General features: G+C 34.5%; 1 long non-coding RNA gene and 1 pseudogene across 2 annotated transcripts in view; one reads left to right on the top strand and one right to left on the bottom strand.

Moving 5' to 3' along the window:
- Nucleotides 1-11,967, bottom strand: part of LOC103347807 (recombining binding protein suppressor of hairless pseudogene) — a 172,568-nt pseudogene extending 160,601 nt beyond the window's left edge.
- LOC100341411 (uncharacterized) overlaps nucleotides 1-17,077 on the top strand; it is a 406,490-nt gene that overhangs the window by 188,958 nt on the left and 200,455 nt on the right. For both annotated transcript variants that reach the window (XR_011386936.1, XR_011386937.1), the window contains exon 2: nucleotides 13,086-13,130. This is a non-coding gene — a long non-coding RNA (uncharacterized lncRNA). The remainder of the gene's footprint in view (nucleotides 1-13,085; nucleotides 13,131-17,077) is intronic.

Raw genomic sequence — 17,077 nt, 5'->3', positions numbered from 1 at the left:
AACTTTAATCATTTACAAGTGTTGAATCTTATTGAATACTTGTTTTGCATCTATGTCCATATGGTCTTATTTTGCATATCCCTGGTGACTAATAATATTGAGCATATTTACATGTGCTTATTGACTATTTATGTATCTACTTTGTGGTGTTTGCCTATTATTGTAGAGTTTTACTTCCTATTATAGAGTTGCAAGTGTTCATTGTACAGTGGAGATAGGAGCATTTCCATGAGGTACATATTTTATAAATAATTTCACACAATTGTTAGTTTTTGTTTTTATTTTATTAGCTGTATGTCTTGGGAAAATGAATTTTTAATTTTAGTGAAGTTTATCTGTTTTTAAATAGCTTGCATTTATTCCTTATTTAAGAAAAAATTTTACCTGACCTATAAATATATATATATATTTTTGACTGGCAGAGTGGACAGTGAGAGAGAGATAAACAGAGAGAAAGGTCTCCAATGGCCGCCGTGGCTGGCGCGCTGTGGCCGGTGCACCGCGCTAATCCGAAGGCAGGAGCCAGGTGCTTCCTCCTGGTCTCCCATGGGGTTCAGGGCCCAAGCACTTGGGCCATCCTCCACTGCACTCCCGGGCCACAGCAGAGAGCTGGCCTGGAAGAGAGGCAACCGGGAAAGAATCTGGCACCCCGACCGGGACTAGAACCCGGTGTGCTGGCGCCGCAAGGCGGAGGATTAGCCTAGTGAGCCACGGCGCCGGCTCGTGTATCACACTTTTGATGTATAGAATTTTTATTATGATATTGTTACTTTGTTATTTTCACCATGATTCAGAAATTCACCTAGATTTTTCCTACCTGCACTGTCTTCTGGACAGTCTCTCCAATTAGCTCGTAACATTACAGAGCTCACTTCTTTCACAGTCTCTTGATCACAATGTTTTAACTGCCACATGTTCAATCTCTTAAGACCTAGTTTGAAGTGAGGCAGCAAACTTCATCTTTTTACCTCATTTTCTGAATCATATCACAACATAAAAAAAAAAAATAATAAGCCCATCAGAAAGCTTAGGACACAGAAGCTCCTAAAGGAATTCAGGTCTTCCTAGAAAAGTTTGCTTTTATTCTTAGAAGAGTGACTGCTGAACTATTAAGCTGCTTTAGATGGTGATTAAATTAAAGCTGGACTCCTGTCATTAAAAAAAGATAGTTCATCATAATCAAATGTGCTGTACTCAAACATTCAAAAGATTGTATTAATGTTAGGGAATTTATCTGCTTACTTAATTGTACTCACAAAATGACATTTGAAAAAAGACTAAACATTAAGACATAATTAATAATTCATTAATATAAAAATCTTGGACAAACCAGAAATTAAGGAAAACACCAAGGTCATGGACATTACCATATTGCATCTCAATTAGATTACCTGGGTTTGATCCTGTCACAAACTCTTAACTCTAATTTCCCGCTAATGCAAATCCTGAGAGGCACTGGTCATTGTTCAAATAATTGGGTTCCTACCACCTTCAATGGAGACCTGGGTTGCATTCCTGGCTCCTGGCCCAGCTCATCCTCTGCTATTTGCCATTATTGGCATTTGGGGAGTCAGTTAGCAGAGAGGAACTCCCTCTTCAATATACACATTTAAATAAGTTAAAAAATAAAGAGAACTTTAATTTATTAATAGATACATGTCATCTATAAAAATAAATGAAAAATTATACAATCATACCTAGTAGTTTAATTTGGAATGCTGAAAATCAAGGGAAAAAATACCAGAATGTTTGTTCTCTTCAGTTTTATTCACCATTTAACAATTTCTCTTGGCTAGTACAATAAAGCAAACTAAAGATGAGAGTCAGACAGATTAAAACAGAATAAGAATTATTTTATTTGTAGGAGATGTAACTATATATGTAGAAAACGTTAATGACTCTAGAGGATAAGTTACTGAACTAGTATATGAATATACAAAGATTCCAGGATGCAAGGCAAGCACTAAAAATAATGTATTGTTAAACACCAGTGACAAAAAAGAAAAAGAAATAAAAGCTTAATTGTTCATCACATGAAAAATAATATACCTAGGAATAAATTTTACCGAAACAGAAACTACTGGTATGGGGCACCACACAATCTATAAGAGTAAATGATGGGAATAACAGCATAGGAAGGAAAGCAATCTGTTCCAGGATTCAAAGACTGAAAACCAAACCAGCCAACCAACCAACCAACCAACCAAACAAACAAAACCAGGCCACTCTTCAAACTAATTTGTGATGAAATTCAATCCCATTCAAAAATCTATTAGACTTTAGGGAACAAACTGACAAGTTTGTTTTAAATTAATGTATTGGTGACTGATTTATAAAACTCAAGATAATCTTCCAAAAGTGGAATATTCAAAGGACATTTCAAAAGTGAATACAAAGGATATTTAAAAAGTGAAGAAATGATGATAATCTAACCAAGAAAAGATGTTTCATGGTAAAGAAATGGAAGAAAATAGAGTCTAGAAATAGACCTACACTTATATGATCAATTCACTATTAGCAAAATTGCCAAGATGATTCAATAAAAGAAATCTTTTCAACAAATGGTACTAGGACAACTGCAGAGACTAATGGTGCTGATCAGCATGAAGAATTTTAAGAGTTTTTCAAAAGAAAAGAGTCAACCTGTAACAGCTAAAATGATTAAGTTCTATGTGAAATTATGGGACAAATATATTTATAGGTCAGGGCCGGTGCCGCGGCTCACTAGGCTAATCCTCCGCCTTGCAGCGCCAGCACACCGGGTTCTAGTTCAGGTCGGGGTACCAGATTCTGTCCTGGTTGCCCCTCTTCCAGGCCAGCTCTCTGCTGTGGCCAGGGAGTGCAGTGGAGGATGGCCCAAGTGCTTGGGCCCTGCACCCCATGGGAGACCAGGAGAAGCACCTGTCTCTTGCCATCAGATCAGCGCGGTGCGCCAGCCACGGCGGCCATTGGAGGGTGAACCAACGGCAAAAGGAAGACCTTTCTCTCTGTCTCTCTCTCTCTCACTGTCCACTCTGCCTGTCAAAAAAAAAAAAAAAAAAAGTGTGATACACACAAAATATATATTTTTCCAATATACATATAACTTTTATTATTGTGAGGAAACCACATTTAACAAGTAAACAGATATATAAGTAAGTATACATTTCATCAATATTTAAGGAAAAGTCATATAAATAAAAATTTTTCTAGTTAATATTGATATGCCAACATATGTATATTTCCTTCTTTACTGAATCAATATTTAACTAGACAATCTTCATTCCTTATGTAATCAACATTAGTCTAAATGTCTGAGACTATAGACCTAAATGAGATAATATCTTTTGTCTCAAAGGGCTGATAATTCAGTAGCACAGTTAATATTTTAAAACAAACCAATATAGCTAATAAATGCTTCAATAGGTACATGTGGGAGGCTGGAAAATTAGATGATGAAATGAATGAGGGACAGAAAAAGGAACACAAAGGAAGATTATCAATATTTTTTAGACAATTATTCTGTTTTGGGCTTCTGATTGAGTTTTCTCTTGTCTCCAAAATCTATGCTACTCATACTAACTGTGCTTTGGAGGTAAGGTGATGATTCACAAAGAACTGTGGAAATAAATTGTGATGGAGAAACATATCAATATTTCTATCATACTACCCACAGTCTACCTCCTACCAACACCATGTAGATTGTCTTATGGGAACTTATTTAGTTTGAGTGAATTATATTCTGCCAAATGAGTATGGGCCAAAATTGCAGAGGCCTAGTTGTAGAGGTTTTTCTTGCCTCTATAATGTTCAATTAGTTGTTCTATGGGAATTCACACATCGATTCGTGACCCAAGTTCTTTTTACTTACTGGCTTTATCATCTCTTGTGTTCTTAATTCTCTCTATCCAGCCAGTGATAAAGGGGAGTGAACAGAAGACTATGGAGGTTTCATGGGACAGGCTAAAAGTAGGCTACAAACTTCCATTCATATATTTTGATTGACATATATAGTCCTATATACTTATAATGGAAAAAAAGCATTATAGTATATTTACAATTAATTGTATAACTAAAAAACAACAATGAAATGAAGATGAAGTAAGGGAAAAGGTTGAGAGGTTAGTAGTAAAAATTACCAAGTATTATACATAAAAGTTTTACCAAAAATAATTCAGAATTTGGGAGAAATTAGGTAACAAGCCTCTGGAAAATTTGTTGATAAAAAAAGAGAGAAGGAACATCAAACAGGGGACATTAATTTTAAATAAACATTTAATTAAATTCAATATATTTACATATTTATATATATACATATATATGTATATATATAATCATCCTTAGCAAATAAATTGTCCATTCTTGTAGAAGGCTTCCCTGGTAAATGACTGGAATCCTTTTTTTTAGTTAAAAATATTATTTTTTCTACAAATTTATTAAAAAATCTATGCATGTAAGACATTTTCAAAAAGTTCATGGAAATAATACTATGCTAAACTTTGTATGTTTTTTTGTATTTTGCCACAAAACAAACATCTTCTATTTCATTCTCCACTTTTAGAAGTACCTTGTATTTGTGTTCAGAACATACCCACATAGTTTTCCTAAAAATTTAAATTTATTTTTTAACAAATTGGGATTTCCAGAAAAGACAAGAACCAAGTTCCTCCACAAAGGAATAGAACCAAGTTCCTATAACAAGAAATACCTTTCTCTACTTTCTGATAGCATATTCCTCATTTTCATCTGAGGCCCCATGGGAATTATTATTCAAAATCAATAATTCCCACTATTAAAATTTCTATTCAGTATTCTGAAAATCTTCCCTAATGTAACTAGACAAAAAAAAGTTGGAAAGAAAAAAATGAAATTAGAGAAACATTTTAAAACTATTGACAGGAAAATGATGACAATTAATGCTAGAGTTTTGCTAAGTGAATAATCTCCATGCTAAATATCCAAGTTATAATTTGATAAAGTAAGAAATTATAGAGTTCTGTTGCACAGTAAGGTAATTATAGATAAAAATAATATGCTATTTTCTTTATATAAACAAACTAGAAGATAGAATTTTGAATGTATTCACAATAAGAAATGCTAAATATTTGAAGGGATAGATGTATTTAACTGAATATTATGTAATGTATACATGTATAGAAAAATCTTACCAAATAAATATGTATATTTTTGTGTGTATGTTAAATTAAAAAGTTTTCAAAACAAATGTCTGTAAAACAAAGAAAAATCATATATGATTGCAATAAAAATCTACTTAGAATTATATTAGCTTAATATAGATATTTCCAAAATTTATGAAAATAAAGTTGAAAATATCTAAATAGTTGAAAACATGGCTTGTTAATATAAAAAAACTTTAATATTAAGGTTTATAATTCTCCTCAAGTAAATATTTGTATTTCTTGTATTTACCATCAAAATTTCAGTAGGATATTCCAAGGAAACTGACTAGCTGTTACTAAAATGTTTATGAAAAATTTTAAAAGCCTCAGAGAAACAAAAAAAAATAAAAACAAGCTGACATAATTTTTCCCAAAATATTAAAAAGACTTAGAATGTTTGAGTAATTTGTAGTATCATATTATACTTACGAAATACTAGCAAAACTTCTCAGTCAAACATTAGGAGCACAGAAACACCATGTTTCTGTTAACACTTTTATAAAGATACATTGAATATTCCTTGGAAGGGATTAACTCCACATAAAATACTGTTGATGCAATTTGTTATCTACATATGAAAAATAAATAAAATTTCACATGTAAAAGATATATCAAAGTTTGCAGCAGATAAGAAAAAACTATAATGATCTTATAGAGAAGAGAGTGTTAACACACAATTAGAGAAAATGTTGCTAAATTCAGCTAAATTAGCATTTTTATTCATTAAAAAACCCAAATTCCTCAGACAGTTGTGATGGAAAAAAATAATTTAGATATAAAAGTGAAGTACATTTTCAATTCCAGTAGATTTGCATAGAGTTCAAGAGTGTGACACCTGCTATTATTTTAACAGTTTTATATATTATGTAAGTTATATAAATGGCCTCAATTCTCCAATTTAAAGATAATGCCCTTCTTTGTCTCTTAGCAGTTTTTGTGTTATAGTCTATTTTGTCTGATATTAGGATGGCTACTCCTGCTTGTTTTTGATTTCCATTAGCACAGAATATCTTTTTCCATCCTTTCACATTCGGTCTCTGTGCATCTTTGTTAGTGAGTTGTGCTCCTTGTAGGCAGCAAGTAGATGGGTCTCATTTTTTAATCCATTCAGTTAGTCTGTATCTCTTAGATTCAAAGTTATTATTGATAAGTAATGATTTGGTCCTACAATTTTTCATAAATATTCCTAATGTTTGCTTTGGATTTTCTTTGTACTTTTACTAGGAGATTTTCTGTCTTCACATTGTTTCATAATGATTACCATCATTCTCTGTTTCTGTGTATAGAACATTTGCTGCAACTCGTCTAGCCTTTCAATTTCTGTTTGTTTTGGAAGGTCTTCAATTCACCTTCATGTATAAATGAGAATTTTGCTGGGTACATATTCTGGATGGACAGTTTCATTGTTTCTGGACTTGGACCATGCTTCTCCATTATGTGACTTTTGATGTGAGCACAAAACAAAGAAAATATGAGCACAAAATTTGTAGGAGGAAAGAATAATTAAAATTAGAAAAAATATACAAAATTGAAATACAAAAGTAATGCAACAGATTAGTGAAATGAAGAGTTGGATTTCTGAAAAAATAAAAATAATACACCATTGTAGCAAAAACAAACAAACAAACAAAAAATAAAATGGCCCAAATCAATTAAAATCAGAGATTAAAAAGGAGCTGTAATGATGGATACCACAGAAATAAAAAGAATCATCAACAATTACTAAAAAGAGTTGTATGTCAACAAATTAGAAAGTGTAAAAGAAATGGATAGATTCCTGGACAGATACAGTCTGCCAAAATTGAGTCATGAAGACATAGGAACCTAAATAAACCAATAACCAAGACACAGAAAAGCCCAGGACTCGATAGTTTACCTGATTGGCAGAAGGCAGGGTGGGGAAAAATGTGCTTGCACATCCCACTGCCTGCCAGGTAACTGTTGGGATGGCCCACAAAAAACTTCAAACAAATTGCATATAGAAGAAAGATTCATCAGCACAATGAAGGCAGTATATGACAAACACTCAGCCAGCATAATATCGAATGGGGAAATGTTGGAAACATTTCCACTAAAATCTGGAACAAGACAGGAATGCTTACTTTCATTATTGCTCTTCAATATAGTTCTGGTCATTTTAGCTAGAACCATTCGTCAAACAAAAGAAATCAAAGGGATACAAATTGGAAAGGAGGAAGTCAAATTATCCCTGTTTGCAAATGAAGTGATTATATATAGGAGAAGCAAAATAATCCACCAAGAGTCTGTTGAAACTCATAATAGAGTTTTGTGAAGTTGGAGGATATAAAATCAAAACACACACACACACACAAATAGCTTTTGTATACACAGACAATGCCAGGACAGAGAGAACTTGTAAGAAATGTCCCATTCACAGTAGTTACCAAAAAATTTAAATACTTTGGAATCAATGCAACCAAGGAGTAGAAAGACCTAGATAATGAAAATTATAGAACATTAAAGAAAGAAATAGAAGACACAAAAAATGGAACAATCATCCATGTACATGCATTGGAAGAATTAATATCATAAAACTATCCATACTACCAAAAGCAGTTTACAGATTCAATGTGATCCCAATCAATATAACCGTGACATTCTTCTCAGATCTAGAGAAAATGATGTTTAAATTCAGAAGAGATCCTGAAATAGGTAAGCAGTGAGAAACAACAATAAGAAAGCTGAAGGAATCACGATAAAAATTTTCAAGACATACTACAAGGCAGTTATAATCAAAACAGCCTAATACTGGCACAAAAATAAACATGTAGATCAATAGAACAGAATAGAAATCCATAAATTAATCCACACATTAACAACAAACTAATCTTTGACAAATGAACAAAAATTAATCCTTGGAGAAAGGACAGTCTCTTCAACAAATGGTGCTAATAAAACTCAATCTCCACATGTAGAAGTATGAAACAAAACTCCTATCTCATACCTATACAAAAACCAGCTCAAAATGGATCAAAGATCAAAATCTATGACCTGATACCCTCAAATTACTAAGAAGAACATTAGGAAAAATCAATATATTTTCATAGGCAAAGATTTCTTGGAAAAGAAGGCATAAGCACAGGGAATAAAAGCAAAAGTAAACAAATGGGGTTACATCAAGCTGGGCATCTTTTTGCATTGCAAAGGAAATACTCAGCAGAGTAAAGAGGCAAGTAAATGGAATGGGAGGCTGGCCACTGCTCACTTGGCTAATCCTAAATCTGTGGCGCTGGCACACCGGGTTCTAGTACTGGTTGGGGCACTGGATTCTGTCCCAGTTGTTCCTCTTCCAGTCTAGCTCTCTGCTGTGGCCCAGGAAGGCAGTGGAGGATGGCCCAAGTCCTTGGGCCCTGCACCCACATGGGAGACCAGGAGGAAGCACCTGCCTCCTGGCTTCAGATCTGCACAGTGCACCGGCCTTAATGGCCATTTTGGGGGGGTGAACCAACGGAAAAAGGAAGACCTTTCTCTTTGTCTCTCTCTCACTGTCTAACTCTGCCTGTCAAAAATAAATACATAAATAAATAAAATAAAAATAAACTGAATGGGAGAAAATATTTCCAAGCTATGCAACTGATAAAGGATTACTATCTAGAATATACAAAGAGCTTAAGAAACTCAGCAACAACCAAACAGACAATCTAGTTAAGAAATAGACAAAGGACATGAACAGGTATTTTTTAAAAGATGAAATTTACACATGAAAAAGTGCTCAGGATCACTAGAAATCAAGGGAATGCAAATAAAACTACCTCACACCAGTTAGAATAGCTCTCTTAGGAATCAAAAAACAATAAATGCTGGTGAAAATGTATGGAAAAGGGTACCCCAATATACTGTTGTTGGGAATGTAAATTGGTACAGCCATTGTGGAAGATGGTATTTAGATTGATCAGAAGTTTTGAATAGATCTACCATGTGACCCAACCATCCCACTCTTGGGAATTTACACAAATGAAATGAAATCATCATATGAAAGAGTTATCTGTACCACCATGTTTATTGCAGCTCAATTCACAATCTGGAATTAACCAAGATCTCCATCAACTGATGACTGGATAAAAAAATTATGGTATATATATATATATATATATATATGGTAGAATTAGAATATTGAATATTTCTCAGTCATTGAAAACATGAAAGCCTGTCTTTCGCAACAAAATGGATGCAACTGGAAGCCATTATACTTAGTTTTTAAATAAGTCAGTCCTGAAATGACAAACGCCGTATGTTTTTCTTTTTTTTTTTTAACTTTTATTTAATGCATATAATTTTCCAAAGTACAACTTATGGATTACAATGGCTTTCCCCCCATACCGTCCCTCCCACCCACAACCCTCCCCTTTCCCACTCCCTCTCCCCTTCCATTCACATCAAGATTCATTTTCGATTATCTTAATATACAGAAGATCAGCTTAGTATACATTAAGTAAGGATTTCAACAGTTTGCTCCCACACAGAAACATAAAGTGAAAAATAATAGATGATTTTTTTAAATGATGATGAAATCAGAGCAGACCTATTGTCATGTTTAATCCCAGTGAGAGTCAAGTTGGGAATTGATAATTTCTTTTTTTTTTTTTTTTACAGAGGATCAGTTTAGTATGCATTAAGTAAGGATTTCAACAGTTTGCACCCCCATAGAAACACAAAGTGAAATATATTGTTTGAGTACTCGTTATAGCATTAAATCTCAATGTACAGCACATTAAGGGTAGAGATCCTACATGAGGAGTAAGTGCACAGTGACTCCTGTTGTTGACTTTACCAATTGACACTCCTGTCTATGGCATCAGTAATCTCCCTATGCTCCAGTCATGAGTTTCCAAGGCTATGGAAGCCCTCTGAGTTCTCCGACTCTTATCTTGTTTAGACAAGGTCATAGTCAAAGTGGAGGTTCTCTCCTCCCTTCAGAGAAAGGTACCTCCTTCTTTGAAGACCTGTTCTTTCCACTGGGATCTCACTCACAGAGATCTTTTGCCAGAGTGTCTTGGCTTTCCATGCCTGAAATACTCTCATGAGCTTTTCAGCCAGCTCCGAATGCCTTTAGGGCTGATTCTGAGGCCAGAGTGCTATTTGGGACATCTGCCATTCTATGAGTCTGCTGAGTATCTCACTTCCCATGTTGGATCACTCTCCCCTTTATTTACTCCATCAGTTAGCGTTAGCAGGTACTAGACTTGTCTATGTGCTCCCTTTGACTCCCAGTCCCTTCACCATGACCAACTGTGAACTGAAATTGATCACCTGGAACAGTGAGATGGCATTGGTACATGCCACCTCGATGGGATTGAATTGGAATCCCCTGGTATGCTTCCAACTCCACCACTTGGGGCAAGTCAGCCTGAGCATGTCCCAAATTATACATCTCTTCCCTCTCCCATTCCCACCACCATGTTCAACAGGGATCACATTTCAGTTAATTTTCAACACTTAAGAATAACTGTGCATCAATTACAAAAAAATGTCGTATATATGAGCAAAATTGACATTTTGAGATTTGGTCATTTTTACAGTCCTTATCTCTGCCATTGGGGAAGAGTGCTTTTTCCTTCTTACTGTTTGTTGAATTCTTTACTTAGTGGAGTATTAAGCTTATGATTATAAGGTAACCTGAAAGTATGCCATTGTTAAAATTCAAAGAATAAGAAACAAAGGAGGAAGGAGTGTGGGTGCACAGGTGGCAAGTAAGATAGTGTGGGAATTATTAATATGCTCTTAAATCTGTATATATGAAATACATGAAATGTTTTCACCTTATATAAATAAAAATAAATAAAATCATGAATTTATGATAAATGCTGTTTTTCTATTTTCATGGTAGATGAACAATTATAAATAGATAAGTATATTTGTATAAAATATATAAAAGTATATTTGTAATGAATATGATAACAACAAACAAAAGACAGCAAATCTACCTAAGACCATGTACAGCAGAAGAAGCCATCCCAAAGTATTTTTTTTTTCTTTCCTAATTATCAATCTTGGGAGTGCCATGCCAGTAACTGAGCACATGAGCTTGACCGTCTGTCCATAACGGATGTAGCCATCTCGGACTGTAAATTCTTCTCCTTCTGATGCATCATCATCCAGGAGATGAATATAAAATGCTCCCCACTGCTGAGAACTGACATGGAAGGTACCTCCTTCTACATGCAAATATCTGGTGCTGACTGTCTGGGACCGAAGGCGATTAAATAGAGCCTGAGGCAATGCACAAGTCCGCATTTTTCAACAATTGCTTCTTTTTGGATGACTTGGAGATGACTTTGATCCGCTTGCTGAGGGACACACCGATGTCATCACTGTTGCCATAGAACATCTTTACAGACAACATGAAGTGTCTTCTCTTGTCTGAATCAGATATGTACAGCGTTTTGGCTGTGCAAGTTCTTTCCTTCCAAGTTCAGCTGCTGCATTTCTTGGTCAATATTTCCTATCCCAATAAATGCACAAGGTTGAGACTCCTGTTCAGAACAACCATCACGTTCCATTTGCTCTTTTTTTTTTTCTTCCATCCATTGCCCATAAGATACACACAAGGAGGAGGGCAAAAAAACCTTTTCTCATTTCCATATGACTTCTGTGCAACTTTTGCATGAAGAATAAGTACTGTTTGATCCCCTCGCTCTTTTAAATAGTTTCCCATTGCTTCCCTAGTGAGTCCCTTGAGTGGCGGTCTCTCACCAAATTTCCCAAGCGATGGAGCATGCGCAGGCGGCTCCTCGGCGGGCGAGTCCTCCGTGTGGTCCATGGGGAGCGAGCGCTCTGGTTTTCCGGGTTTTGGGCCGCGCCCTGAGGGACGGACGTGGAGACTGAGGAAAACTGGAGGGGATTACTCATCCCAAAGTATTTTTTAAAAGAAAGAAATGATCTTTTTAGGGCATGTATCTATGAATATTGTAAATAATCACTGCCAGTCAAGTTGGAAGATAATGTCCCAAATTTATATGAATATTTGTTCTAAGAATGTCTGGAAAAAGCCATAACGTATTAGAATGCCACCCTGAGGTCATTTTCAGACTTACCATAACTGGTGGCCTTTTATGTGCATCCAGCATAGTGTAGAATCATTTTTATTCTTCAACAGTGGAATACAACAGGTGAAATCTCAGGCCAGTTTTGATTCATAATTCACCCTTCCCCGGAGTGAGTAGGATTATAGAGGCATCCCACTGTAGTTTGCCAGAATGGTTGACTTTGTTATTTGTGAAGCTCTTATCCTAGCAATTTTTGTCCATTTTCTACCACTTGAAAACCAATTTAAAAAATCCATGTACATTTTCTCCTATAAGTAATTTACAAATGACATCATGTGGGAGGGATTTACAGGGGCTTGACAGCAGAGGGCCTTTTATTAAAAAAAATTAATTATTTGAAAAACCCAATATATCCCTAGGAAAAAAAAAACACTAAAACACTTCCAAATCCCTGAAATTGACTAGAAATGACATTTAAACTAAAGGCCTAGAGAGATTTGACAATGCTCTGCAAAAGCATTATGACAGGAACTCTTTTAGTTCTATGAATTTTATATGAACAACATTTTTTTGAGACTGACAGTTGGAGATAGATTTTGTTATTACTAAAATGTAGAGACATGTCCTTTTAGCTCAAAATGAAAAGCCTAGCCATTAGTAATAGATAAATGTTCTCTTCCCCCTTTATATCATTTAAGTTATAACCCTCAGGGTAAATATGCCTGGAATGAAAACAAATGTTTTTCTTTCTATAGCAAACATTACATACAAAAGGAGGGTATGTCAGAGATTCACCTAATTCATTGTCTAGTACTTAACCTGTTCTGTAAATCAGTTGCTGCTGTATCACACTAGCTAATAATGAAATAAGACTAGAAATGTTCCAAGTAATTAACCTTTCATATGCCTTGCATTTCAGAAAGAAGTAATTGACCAACCATGGGAAAGAAAAAAAATGACAAAGGTAATATATTATACTGAAAATACCTAAAATTGCACCTAAATGTACAGAATGTATTTTTTTTTAGTAATATTGGTGTTCTTCTAATCATAATGACTGACTGGAATAACGTTCTCTTAACTAATGACAGTAGGCAAAGTGACATCCTACATAAATCCACTCCACTGTTAGCTTTTCACAATACAAATAAATAAAGAGTATTCCAGGTAATAAAATAATAGGACTTGTCCTGATTCTGAAAATGTGCAATGGTTGAGCTCTCCCTGTTTCAGATGTAATTATTTATGGTTCACACCAGCACATTTTTCTATTTGAGTGCTGCTAAGCTTATACCAATCAGATTGATTATTTCTACTTTTGTAAATAAAAGCAGTTATTTTATTTCATGGTTTGCATTTTGCATTCTTTGAACTGAGTCTGCATTTTCCCTTATGAATTATATGAAACCAATTCTTATTTCTTGCTTGTAAAAGTCTTTAGGCTATGATGAATTTAAAGATGTGCATTATTGAATATCACTTTCACAGGATTATGAATAGAGAATAGTTTGAAGAACTTCACATGTAATGGATCTAAAATTTTATCTTAAAGGTTCTAAACAAAGATACATTTATCCCATTTTTCAAGACTATTGGGAAATGAATTTTTAATTATTTAAAAATCTGTTTTACTAATAAGTAATAGATATAACTCAAATATTGACAGTAACTAACATATAATAATTAAAGTGACACATTTTTAAAGCACTCAATTAATTAAATTTTAGTTCTTAAAAGATCAACCTAAAATCTATTTTGCATGGATTTGAAACAAATGGAAATTATTGATGAATGAATATTTTATATGTTTCAGCGATAAAGCATAGAACTGACTGAAAAACCTCAGTCCAGGTTTTGCCTTATTGTTAACACACTGTTGTGTTTTTTAAACTTTTGTAGAATGTGGTTGAGATAAAATGTAAAATAATTTAATTTAGTTGTTTAATGAGTAGCTATCAATACTTACTTACAAAGAGGAAAATTTATGACTGAGAACATATTCATTTAATTTGAAAAGTAGTAAAAATCCAAATAATGCCTCAGGCTATATAATAGAATTAGCTAAAGGACTACATCATTCATTGTTTAGGTTAATTCTTAAAATTTTCCCCTATAACACACTTTAAATATACTTTTTCCTTTCACTAATTCTTCAAAAATTAAATCTGAGTTTGCACTTTCTTTGGAACATAATTTGACCTGGAAACAATTGAAGAAAAAATAAAGAGGACGTTAACTCATTAAAGACTTTCAAGTATGTCATGGCCCAGGAATGCTGGCTGCACTACTTAATAAGTAGCAAGGAACATTGGATTTGAGTGGATCATTACCTGTGAGCCACATAAAATCTACTTATGTCAGTAAGTCTTTGGAGATTGAAATAAATTGAAATATTGATAAGGTCAGTTTCTGATCTCCTGTATGCATAATCATTATCAGTACCAAAGATTACCCACTTTCCTTCTTTTTCTCTCTCTTTAACCACAGCATACATACATCAAACCTCTCCTACCAAGAAAGGTAATCTTTCACGAAATTCTGCTATTGCCTTACCACAGTGACTCTGCTTTGATGCTCTAAACAATGTTCAGTATAGATAGAATTAGTTTCCCAGATACCTCGTTTGGATGGGAGTGATTTCATATAATGGAAGAGTAGCCTTAGCTAAATTATGTTTGCATATGGATTCAGTTAAATTTGAATTCATCATTGGAGAGTTATAGAAAAAAAGTAAATGGGCAGAAAACTCATAAGATAGTTTCATATAATCAACTGATGTCTATAGAGTAGAAATGAACTTAAATGAATCTGAAGCTTTTACTCAGAACCCAATCCACCATAGAGTCCACAGTCAAATTTGGCCTCCACTGGAATTTTATTCTATTCATAGTTTAATTTTCATTCCCTTTGGATTATGCTTCTGTGTTATACTGAAATTAATTCTGGAAACTTAGTAGAGGATGTTATACATATCTTCTGTCCTACAATGCTATCTTTTCATCATACAGGACCAGAAGAACAGAGAGATAATTTAAAGCCATGAGAGAATTGGTCAGAAAATTCAGAGAACAACTAACAGATGGAGATCTGTTCCCTAGAGATATCATTGTCAAGAGAATCAGGAGCAATTGCTTTAGCAGAGAAAGAAGAGTTTTCATAGAGCTAATTTATGATACTTCCACTTCATAACCTCTTTTTCTTCTCCTCTACCAATCTTTTCACACCCAACCTAGGAAGCTGGATGAAACATCAGAACTGAAATTATCAGATAAAATGAGGGGGTTCCAGGGCAGGCTTTGCAATATATGTTACATTATTGATTTTGAGCTACCATAATGAAATATCAAAGATTTGGGGCCAGAATTGTGGTTTAGAGAGTCAGCCCCCACTTGCAATGCTAGCCTCACATTACAGAGTAGAGGTCCAGTCCCATCTGCTATGCTTCTGATCCGGCTACCTGCTAATGAACCTATGAAATGAAAATAGTTAAATATGTGGGGCCCTACTACTCACAAGGGAGACCCCAATGTAGTTCCTAGCTCCTGGCTGCAGGCTTCAGCCTAGCTCAACCCATTGTTGTGGCTTTTTGAGGGGTGAACCAGTGGTTGGAAGATACCTCTCTGATTTTACTCTCTCTGTTACCCTATCTTTCAAATTAAAAAAAATGTAAAGAAAGAAAAATAAAGAAAAGCAAAATACCAAAGATTAGTTGGCTTGGACAATAAGATGTGTTTTCTCACAGTCTTGAAGACTGGAGGCCCTAGACCAAGGGGCAGGCAAGACTGGCTAGTGTTGAAGCCTCTCCCTTTTTTGTTAGGAGCCTTCTTTCTCTATTCTCACATGATCTTTTCCACACACACAAAAGGACTCCATGTTATTTGACATAATTTTTAAATCTACTAGCCAGTGGATCAATGAGCATCTTCAGGAACTTGTTATTCCAATGGTATCTAGTGATTGTTAGTGAGTATAGAAAGTTAATCTGAACTTGGATAATCATTAATACATTCTGTAAAGTGGTAACCACAGTGAGATATTAGGTGATAGTGAAATATCAGGAGCAAATTATGTTGATGAGGAAGAGTTTGACTTGGAATAAGGGAAAACAGTACAAGGAGTGAGCATGGTATCAGATCCAGTGCTTTATTCCCCAGTGCTTGGGAATAAGTTTTACAGCATTTCTCTGTGTCCTTTCCACATCAATCAATTTCCTTCTACTTTCATCATTCCCGTCGAGACCCATGTTATTGTTTCTATCACCTAAAATATGAGGGGGTCTTTAGAAACTTCATAGAAAATATGTATCATGAAGAGACTACAGATTTCAAAAAATCATTTTACCAAATTAGACCTATCTTTTAACTCCGTCTTCCGTGAACTAGAAGTCCCTTTGTATATATTATAATTTTTCTTGAACCCATTTTTTTCCAGCTAATTCTTTCTTCCCTTGTTAACAAAAAAAATCACTTTCATATGATTTCCAATAATCTTCTGTTTGCCTGGTTTACTTATTCATTCTTTCATCCACTCTACAATCCAAGAATGTCAATAACCTATATACTAAAGCCATTATTCAGTTCTAAGTCCTAATGTTACTTAATACAGCATTTTCTATAGTTGATCTTCATTTGGCTTCCAGGCCACTGTTTCTGATCTTCCTGTCACAACTTCAGTGCTCTTTCATTTCAATTTATCATTTTTTTCTATTTTACTATTCTGTTCTGCATGCCTAAATAGTTTTTAGATATCTTTAATTACCTAGACTCACTTGTTTTATCTTATATATTTTATGCTTTTATATATCCTTTCTGCACTGATGATCTCCAAATACATATCTTCAGTATGAACCACTCTCCTTTAAGGCAGACCCTAAGTTAAACTTCTGGGCACCACCATCACCTAAGTAGCTAA

This window comes from Oryctolagus cuniculus, chromosome 2 (assembly GCF_964237555.1).
Source record: "Oryctolagus cuniculus chromosome 2, mOryCun1.1, whole genome shotgun sequence".
Classification (NCBI taxonomy): Eukaryota; Metazoa; Chordata; class Mammalia; order Lagomorpha; family Leporidae; genus Oryctolagus; species Oryctolagus cuniculus.
Note: the sequence above shows the minus strand (reverse complement) of the source record. Positions and strands in the feature narration are given on the sequence as shown.